General features: G+C 42.6%; 1 protein-coding gene across 2 annotated transcripts in view; it reads right to left on the reverse strand.

Moving 5' to 3' along the window:
* LOC143279511 (uncharacterized) overlaps window positions 1-9,938 on the reverse strand; it is a 136,517-nt gene that overhangs the window by 82,207 nt on the left and 44,372 nt on the right. For both annotated transcript variants that reach the window (XM_076583562.1, XM_076583563.1), the window contains one exon: window positions 8,556-8,646. The gene's annotated coding sequence lies outside the window, so the exon portion shown is untranslated. The remainder of the gene's footprint in view (window positions 1-8,555; window positions 8,647-9,938) is intronic.

Raw genomic sequence — 9,938 nt, forward strand, 5'->3', positions numbered from 1 at the left:
CGTGCGTGCGTAAATATGTTTAATGTATTCATATGTGCGTATACACTATATACGTGTTTGTTTAATGTGTTCTCATGTGCCTATATATTTTATACTGGTTTTCCCCAGTATCGGGATTGTGAAAGTGATATGGTTCATCATTTTGAACCACAAAAACGTTTCGAACATTATACCGTCTGCGCAGGTGTGGAAAGACTGTTCTTGAGAGCTGGAAGAATGGAGTAGCGTAACTGTAAGTTCCAATGGATTATAAGAAGGGGGAAAAAGATTAACAATAAAAACTTCCATAGTATGTCACTGCCTTCCTTTCAACAGGAACCAGATCTATGCTTTGATTAAAAAAAACCCACAAGGTTATAAATACATTAAATATCTGCTAATCAGTTACCTATGGGAAGAAAGAATGTCTTCACACACACACACACACAAACACACACGCACACACACACATACACACATTCTCCCCTCCTCTCTCTCCCTCTCACAGAAAGCAGACGAAGCAGGTGCATGGCAACACTCTGGCAATCACTGCTGAATCAGGACTGCCAGCAGGTGGGGAAACCAGATGACCGTTGAACATTGTGTGTGTGTGTGTGTGTGTGTGTTTGCGTGCGTGCGCGCGTGAGTGCCTCTGTGTGTGGTGTGTGTGTGTGTGTGTGTGTGTGTGTGTGTGTGTGTGTGTGTGTGTGTGTGCGTGCGTGCCTGTGTGTGTGTGTGTGTGTGTGGATAGTTGGTGAGATCGGGTGTGCAAGGAAAGGTAACAAAAGGCGTGGGTGGGGTGTGCATCGTCGGAGATAAGATATTCGTCTGATGGCAATACTTATTCTCGAGAATACTACTACTACAACAACTACTGTCAACTACTAACGACTATGGTCGTAATGATGTTAATAGTGATAACAAAAATAACTATTCATAACACATGTAATCGACACTTTTCGCTCTCACTACTTTCAAATAGATCAACAGAACTGCGTGGGGGGAGGAAGATTCCAGGAGTCAAAAACAAAGTACAACAGGAACTTTTTTCTTCTTCTTTTTTTTTTCTTTTTCTAAGACAGTAAACGCGAGCTGCCTCTTCTCTGACGATGTATGCTGGCAGCTACCCTGCCAAATTTCCCTGGTATCCGACACCCTGTTTATCCCGTATGCTTCTGGGGCGCCCCTGGCTCCGACGTTCACAGAACATGAATCACACACACACACACACACATACACGCACGCACGCACGGATGCACGCACGCATGCACACATACTCACACACACACACACATATTGTCGGTATTATCCTAATCTTGCTCCTTGCGAAATAGAAATATCAACACAACTGAACTGCACGACAAAATTTTGGGCTTGGGTTTCCTTTCTGAATATGCAGTATCATTGCACAATGGTGATTCAAAACAACAGAAAACAAAAAAACAAGCTTTAAAAAAATCAAAAAGTCTCTTCAATGGCCATGGGTTCCTCTTCACACTCACATACTTGCTCGCAGGCACACATAAAAACATGCATATATATATATATATATATATATATATGAATCTCTGTGTGTGTGGGTACAGAGAGCAAGCGAGCGAGCGAGAGAGACAGAGATAGAGAGAGAGAGAAGAGAGACAGACACACAGACACAGAGAGAGATGGTTTATTCAATTGAGGCCATAGCCCCATATGAACAGGGGTAATAACTGAGTTTTACATGTCAGAGAGAGAGAGAGAGAGAGTAAAGACAAAAAAGTACATAGGAAATTGCTACAACCGAGTTCCAACCAGAAAAACAAAAGGAATGAAATAAAACCCTTCCCCGACCATCAACAAAACAACAAATGAATAGAATAACACATACAAAAAAACCTTGGCTATAACCAGCGATCTCCAAAGCTTTCGACTTTAAATCCCATCTTTGCCTTTAAACCCCGAGCCAACACAAAAAACGCCTCTTCAGCTCTCAACCTACAAATTGCCTCGACATGTGGATCTGCAAAACTCCAGCTGCTCCGAAATTGCAGCTTCTAAACTGCAGTTATCTGTAATTCCTCAAATTTTAACAACGAATAAATGCACAGTGGCCGAAAATCCAGCAGATGTGCCAAACATAAGCTGGAACAAAGTTAAAAGGAAAACATAGAAGTGCATCGCTTCCGACAATAAGCTCGGCGACAGACAAGGCGAACTCGACACACCCCACTTTATACGAGGGGTGTGGAGTTATTGTAGTGTACATGCCGTGGACTTCTCCCTTAACATCCTGAAGAATTGTTCACCAGAATCATCACCAGGTCTGTCGTCCGTGTTTCAAAGCCTGTGATTCTGTAATGCTTTTCCCGTCCATTCTACAACGGTGTTAGCCAATCTTTTTTTTTTCTTTTCTGTCTTCCCCTCTGTCTCTCTCAGTCAACAGGACTGTTTCAGCATGGCTATTCTATCTGGTTACGTGGCCATCCTTACCAACGTAATTTTTTTTTTCTTAACTGAAGGTAGCAGATCATCACATGATGGTTTTCCAACACTTGTTCCTGGGTAATATGACCAGTGTATTTGATGTTTAGCATCTTGCGATAACAACTCACTTCTACTGACGAACTGCTCTGCCACGAATACACTAATAATTCCATTCTCTCTGCGAAAGCATGTCTCGAGAAAATCATGCAAAAGTCTTTGAGGAGACAGCTACACACACGCGGGCAGTGATATCTAACATTAGTATCTCCTGAAGAACAGACGGGATTTTGCAGTCCCTGTTCAGTTGTACCGCCATCACAAAGCGAGGGTTATGTCAGAAATGAGTTAAGTGTTGAAAAAGTACAAAGAACTAAACCGTTCAAAAGTTAACACACACAAACTCACGTAGGCGCTCGAACGCACGACTGCTTATGCGCGCAAACACACACACACACAAAGAGAAAGAAAGGCATACCATCTTACGTTTAAAAAAAAAAAAATCGATAAAGTAACGTTAGCCCCATCGGATCTATAATTCATTATGGCTCCAAAAATAAAACCGAAGCAAAATGAAAAACGAATTAAAGGAGAAAAATTATCACATTAAAAAAGTTTCCGAAACATTTACAACAGCTTAAGTGATGCAGAACTCTCATCCACTTTCCCAATGTAAATGCTCTGGGAATATAACTCCTGCTTGCGTGTGTTTTCACACACACACACACACACACACACACACACACACACGGAGAGAGGCAGCTTCAAAGCAGCTGAGAAACTCCTGTAGGCTGTCCTTAAGTTGGTAACACCGCGAGAGAGAGAGAGAGAGAGATAGGGAGAGAGAGAGAGAAGAGAGAGAGAGAGAGAGAGACCAGACCAGACCAGACCAGACCAGTGATTTATTCAGATAGGCCATAGCCCCTAATGTAAACAAAGTGAAGTAATCAATCAACCCTTTGTATAAAATCAAATACAACATACTTAAGGTATGAATACATTCATAATGCAGAATTTATGTCACATCTCTTATCCATTTGAGAGATTTATTCAGAAATATTGCTAAATGTTTACTAGTTTGATTATTAGCAGATGAGAGGAGGGATGTTAACTTGACTCTTGTGGGAAAGTTCCAGTGTGATTGCGGAATCAATTCTGTTCTCAAGTCATGACAAGCTAGGCACTCCAAAACGAAATGTGTTTCATCTTTACTTGTAGAATTAAACAAGTCACATGAGCGATTTTTTGAGTCGTCAGTTTTATATCTTTTTAAATGAACATCAATATCCGAAACACCACATCTAAATTTTGTCAGTGCCTGTTTGATATATTTATCTAAATCCACTGAAATATATGGCTCCATTCTAACTGAAGTTTTAAACGTTCTGTATAAAGGAAAATCTAGCACTGTTTTGAATGTGATCATTCCATTCCTGCCATCTACAGTCAGTAATTATCTGTTTAAAACATTAAAAAAAACCCCAAAAACTATTTATGTCTTCCACTACTTGGTTATCCCAAACAAACAAGCCAGTAGGAAACACATCCCACGAAAGAATTCACAAATAATGGGAATCTTCCCAGCTCTGCACAGAACATATCATTTGGAGTGCGCCAGTTTACACCAAGAAATCTTTTTTAAGCAAACAAATGTAGTTTTTCTATCGGTGAATCTTTCCCAAGTCCTCATATCTCTGCTCCATGTAGTAAAATTATGGAGAGAGAGAGAGAGAGAGAGAGAGAGAGAGGGAGAGGGAGAGAGAGGGTGGTGATATATTCTGATTTATCAAATTCTTCCTCCTGCCCACCGCCAATTCCTTCATGAACCTCTGACCCTCCCCTCATCAGTCTTAGCAAATGAACAGCTATGGAAGAGTCGTTTCCACACACCCAGTATCCTGGAAAAAGAGGGGGAATTAAGGGAAAAACAGAACGGGACGGCGAGTACGGGGTGGGGGGAGGAATACCGAATGATGCTGGACACGTCGCGGTTCTGCATCACTTTGAGAGAGAGAGAGAGAGAGAGAGAGAGAGAGAGAGAGAGAGAGAGAGAACACACACACACACACACACACACACACACACACGCAAAGAAAAAAAAAGAAAAAAAGAAACACTGACAATCCCAGACTCGGGCCGCAACTGGATTCCTTTTCTGTCCGCAGTAAGATGATGAAATCAGGACCCTTGCGCGCGACTGAACGATTGATTCAGCGTCGCGTCCGAATCGGAGGAACCCGCGCGACCGAATTGAAGCAGACGGTAATTCCGTTAAGGCGCGCAGGACCAAATCGTCGTCGATGTCGAGTCTGGGGGACTGGTAATGAAGTCTTTTCTTGGGGTTGGAGCCCCCCCTTCCTCCCTTCCCCTTCTCCCCTAGTTCCTTCACTCTCCATGCCCCTCGCTCTTACCCCCCCCCCCTCCTCCTCCCCCTCTTGGCGAGGCCGTTATCCCTATTGGCCCAGCAACAAACGCTTGGAGATGACTGTATTGCGCGACAGGGCTTGCCTTTCAAGGCGACGAGACGTCTGGAGCGGCGGTGCACGTGCTTCCGGCGCGTCGGACCCTGTCTGCCAGGACTGATCAGAAGGCTTTCAATGCCTCTTCTCCACTGGCTGCATGTATTTCTTTGCATGCTTCTCGGCCACTTCAGAATCAACTGGATGATTTGCCAGCAATTCAGCGCCTTCACCCTCATGTTGGTGCATACTTTGGTGATTCTCATCTCCCCCTGGCTTCAATAATTATGTACAGGCTACTTTGGCGGACATTTTTTTTTCTTTTTTGAGTGATTTGCTGTTTCTGAACCACTCTTATCATTAGGCTGTTTGTTTTTCCAGTCATTTGCAGCTTCTTTAAGTACTTGTTAGAACTCGTGCTTTCCAGCCATTTCTACACTGCACTGCGGAGGCTTCTCAGACACTTCAACATGATTATAGTTTTATACTGTCATTCACTCATTTTTGTTGCTAAATGTAAGCGCAAGTTCTCAGCTGCTGGTATTTGTTTTACTGCTCCCGTGTCTCTTCTGAAAGCATTACTGGTAATTACCTACTTATCTTTTACATCTTTCCGCTTTCCATACATTTCTTGCTTATTCTTTTGTTTGTTTGTTTATTGGTTTGTTATGTGTTTTTTGTTTTGTTTTGTTTTTGGTTGTAACTTGTTTTTTTTGTTTTCAGCCACTGCTCTCTACCACTTCTTCTCAGCCACGTCGTAACGCATTCCTCATCCACTTGTATTGGTGTTCTACTCTATTTCAAAGGTATGCTGATTCCTGGCTGCCCCTGCAAGTACTGCTGTATCTCAGCCATTTCCACACACATTTTCAGCCGAGAGAACTGTTATACAGCTGTATCATGTTTCACCATAACAATTCCTTTCTACATGCACTGAAGCTTCCAAGACACTTGTAAATGTGCTGCTGTTTTCTTGGTAATTTCTTCCTGAAATTCCTGCTTCACAGAAAGTGTACTATAAACACCGATACACACAAAGGTTTGAACTACATCAATTGGTGTTCATCAGCAACGGCAGAAAACCACGCCAATGACCAATCATAAGAACGGTCATTCAGAACTTACGATCAATGGCAAATCACCACAAAACAATCCTGAAGGATGTCAATCACCATGTTTGTGCTTTCAACTAAATCATGTCCATCACCATATATGTGCTTTCAACTAAACCATGTCCATCACCGTGTTTGTGCTATCAACTAAATCATGTCCATCACCATGTTTGTGCTATCAACTAAATCATGTCTATCACCATGTTTGTGCTATCAACTAAATCGTGTCCATCACCATGTTTGTGCTATCAACTAAATCGTGTCCATCACCATGTTTGTGCTATCTACTAAATCATGTCCATCACCATGTTTGTGCATTCAACTAAATCGTATCCATCACCATGTTTGTGCTATCAACTAAATCATGTCCATCACCATGTTTATGTTATCATCAAAATCATGTCCATCACCATGTTTGAGTTTTCAACTAAATCGTGTCCATCACCATGTTTGAGCTATCAACTAAATCGTGTCCATCACCATGTTTGAGCTATCAACTAAATCATGTCCGTCACCATGTTTGAGCTACCAACTAAAACATATCCATCACCATGTTTGTGCTTTCAACTAAATCATGTCCGTCACCATGTTTGAGCTACCAACTAAAACATATCCATCACCATGTTTGTGCTTTCAACTAAATCGTGTCCCATCACCATGTTTGTGCTATCAACTAACCCATGTCAATCGCCATGTTGTTTGAGCTATCACTGAACCATGTCAACCACCATGTTGTTTGAGCTATCAATGTGCAGTGCTCGAAATACCCACACGTCCGATAGTCCGGGACAACTAAACCTTACGGCGGATAGACAAGTAGATCTGTTCTCCCCACTTGTCCGTTGGACACCCACTGTCTGACTCTTATCAGTGGATGGGTGAAACAACAGTCATGAAGCTTCAGTGCACACAGATCTCACTTCCCTCCTCTCCTTGTCACCGAGCCAACTTGTGTTTCATGAACAAAATGCGTCAGTGTGGAAATTATAGATCTGACTTGCAATCATCCGTGGGACCTGTGATACTGTTTTTGTTTGTTTGATTGATTTTGTTTTAAAAACTGTTAGTGCTGGTAATGAAACAACTACATCCTCTTTTTCTGTAATATATACTAATCATATACCGATTCATGTCCGGTAATTACTTTCACTGACCGTCTCTTTAGTTGAGGAGGGCATGCAGAAGTGGGATAATTTCTAGCCCTGATGGGTATTCATCACCATCCCGACACAGACCCACACACCAGTCATCATCTCCGTGCAATCGATGGCTGTTCATCACTTACGATCCTGAACCACGCTAACCTCCACGCGTACTGTGTTAGAGATGCCATTCGTTCACTAACGACCGAACAACTCGTCAGCCTCCATACTCTTATGCCACTCGAAGCCACCGGAGCCATTCAATCTCCCAACTGACGGATCGAGAACCGCGCCAGATAAATGTGGAATTAAATGTAAGCCCCCACCACGGAACTGGTGTGAAGTCACCTTTTAGTGTTTTTTCACAAAAGCAATAAACTGGCTCAGGAGGACGTAAACCGTCGATTAAGAATTTTGCTGGGTGCAGATTCTGTAGTTAAATTCTGTGTAATACTGCTGAGGAGAGTGAAATTCCAGACACCGGTATAAAGATGCATAAAAATCGTTTCAGTTAAGTCTCCAAGCGAAGTCATGTGAAATCTTTACATCGATTTTTCTCAAAGTAATAAGTGAAAGAGTTCAAAACTCTTCTGGAGACTGCAGGTCAGGCAATGTAATTCTATTTAAAAACTGGTTTACACCGTTATAAAGAGCACCGAAAGGACGAAATGGAAATATGAACAAAAATATATATGTGCATACACAGTCACATACATATAAACACGCCCGCATGCGCTCACACACTCTGAAAGAGAGAGAGAAGGAGGGGGGAGGAAGGGGGGGGGGGGGGAGAGAGAGAGAGAGAGAGAGAGAGAGAGAGAGAGAGAGAGAGAGAGAGAGACAGTGTTTCTGTTTCACTCAGGAAATGAATTTTTGAATACGTCTGGGTAAATGGGAAATAACGGTATCTCGCACATCACGCAACCACAATACAGAGCAAGAGAGATACAGAGAGAGAGAGAGGGGGGGGGGGGGGGGGGGGGGGGGGGGGGGGGGGGGAGAAGAGTGTGTGCGTCAGGGAGAAAAAACTGTGTGTGTGTGTGTGTGTGTGTGTGATCGACACACAGAGACAGAAAGGGACAGACAAAACAGAGCAAAAAGCGATCAAGAGAAACAGAAAGACAGAGATAAGACAGATATGAGAGCGACAGAGATACACAATAGGAAACGAGAGAGAGAGAGAGGAGGAGGGAGAGAGAGAGAGAGAGAGAGAGAGAGAGAGAGAGAGAGAGAGAGAGAGAGAGAGACAGACAGACAGACAGACAGACAGACAGTACTACGACTGTCAAGACAGACAGACTGACAATACACGTCTGTTCACAGAAGGCCAGAGAAAAAGAGGATCTCATCAGAAAGATCACAATCATAGTGCCGAACTGAAAGATCACACAGTGTCCACCAACCTTCATTAATTTTTTTTACAGCCTGGTCCTGCTCTTTCGCCCCTCTCGATGGTCTCCCGTCTGAACTTCCTCGTCTGTTTTCATCTCCCATCTGAGCAAAACGTGGGGGGAAAAGATGCATGGGTAATGAACAGGATAAAAAGAAATGTGCGAAAGGTCAAGCAGCCTCTGATAGCCACCGGGACAATGAATTCATGCCCACTGTGTCTAGTACACCTCGGCAGAATAGAAGACAGGGGCCCAATCCTTTTCCTCCACCACTTCAATATTCCCCACCTTGTCAGGTACCTATTCACACCTGTGTGGAGTGAGGAAAATCGGAGCGAAGTGCATTTCCCAAGGACTCCAACCCTGATTACTGGTGAACAATGGATCGAAAGACGAACGCCTGTACTCTGCCACGGCACTTCCAGTGAATAGGACAGACAGATAATTATACTGCAGATGGACAGACAGATAGACAGGTAGACAGTCTGTTGGACTGAATGGATAGATCAGCCAGATATATAAGATGGACAACCGTGCAGATGGCTGGATGAACCGGCAGACAGGCAAACATGCAGATAGATAAATAAACGGACAGACAGACCGACCGACAGACAAACAGACATATATAGATAGATACATACATAGAAATATATATGTAGCCAGTTGGACTAAATAGATAGACAGACAGACAGACAAACAAACAGGTAGATTAATAATACAGTCAGCCAGACCTAAGACAAGCCTCTGAAATTTACCATTCTTTCAATTTTTTCATCGGAGGATTACAAAAAAACAAAAACCTCATATGAACATAAAATAAGTACGCATAAGAAACAAAATCACATATAATAACAGGCATACATGTATACTACACCAAAAATTGCCAACGGGCACCTAAGGATAAATACAACATTGGAAGAGTGCCCAATTATCAAGTCCAGAAAAAGACCAAAAGATATGAAAGGCTTTCCAGAAAACAAAATGTTGACATCTATATATATATAAAGAATGGACCAACCAGGCAGAAAATAAGAAAGGAAGACGTGACAGAAAGAAAAGGGGAAAGCCGGAAACAAAGTGGGTGGTAGAAAAGAGGAAATTCCCAGTACAGAACTTCCAGAGTGTTGGGACTTTTTCTATTCCTGAAGAAGCCCCCGGCATCCTTATCGGATAGAAAGAAGAAGAAGAAGAAGAAGAAGAAGACAACAAGTCGAAGATGAACAGTCTGTCTGCCTGCCTGTTGTTCTTTAATCATGACCAGCCTCTTTTTTATGTCTTTCTGCGGAATGCTCGTGTGAATCTCTCTCTCTCTCTCTCAACAGCATATATGTAAATCAGTCAATGAGCTAATACCACCACTGTTTAGTTGAAGAAAATAAAACACCCAAAAAACAA

Source organism: Babylonia areolata, chromosome 2 (assembly GCF_041734735.1).
Source record: "Babylonia areolata isolate BAREFJ2019XMU chromosome 2, ASM4173473v1, whole genome shotgun sequence".
Taxonomy (NCBI): domain Eukaryota; kingdom Metazoa; phylum Mollusca; class Gastropoda; order Neogastropoda; family Buccinidae; genus Babylonia; species Babylonia areolata.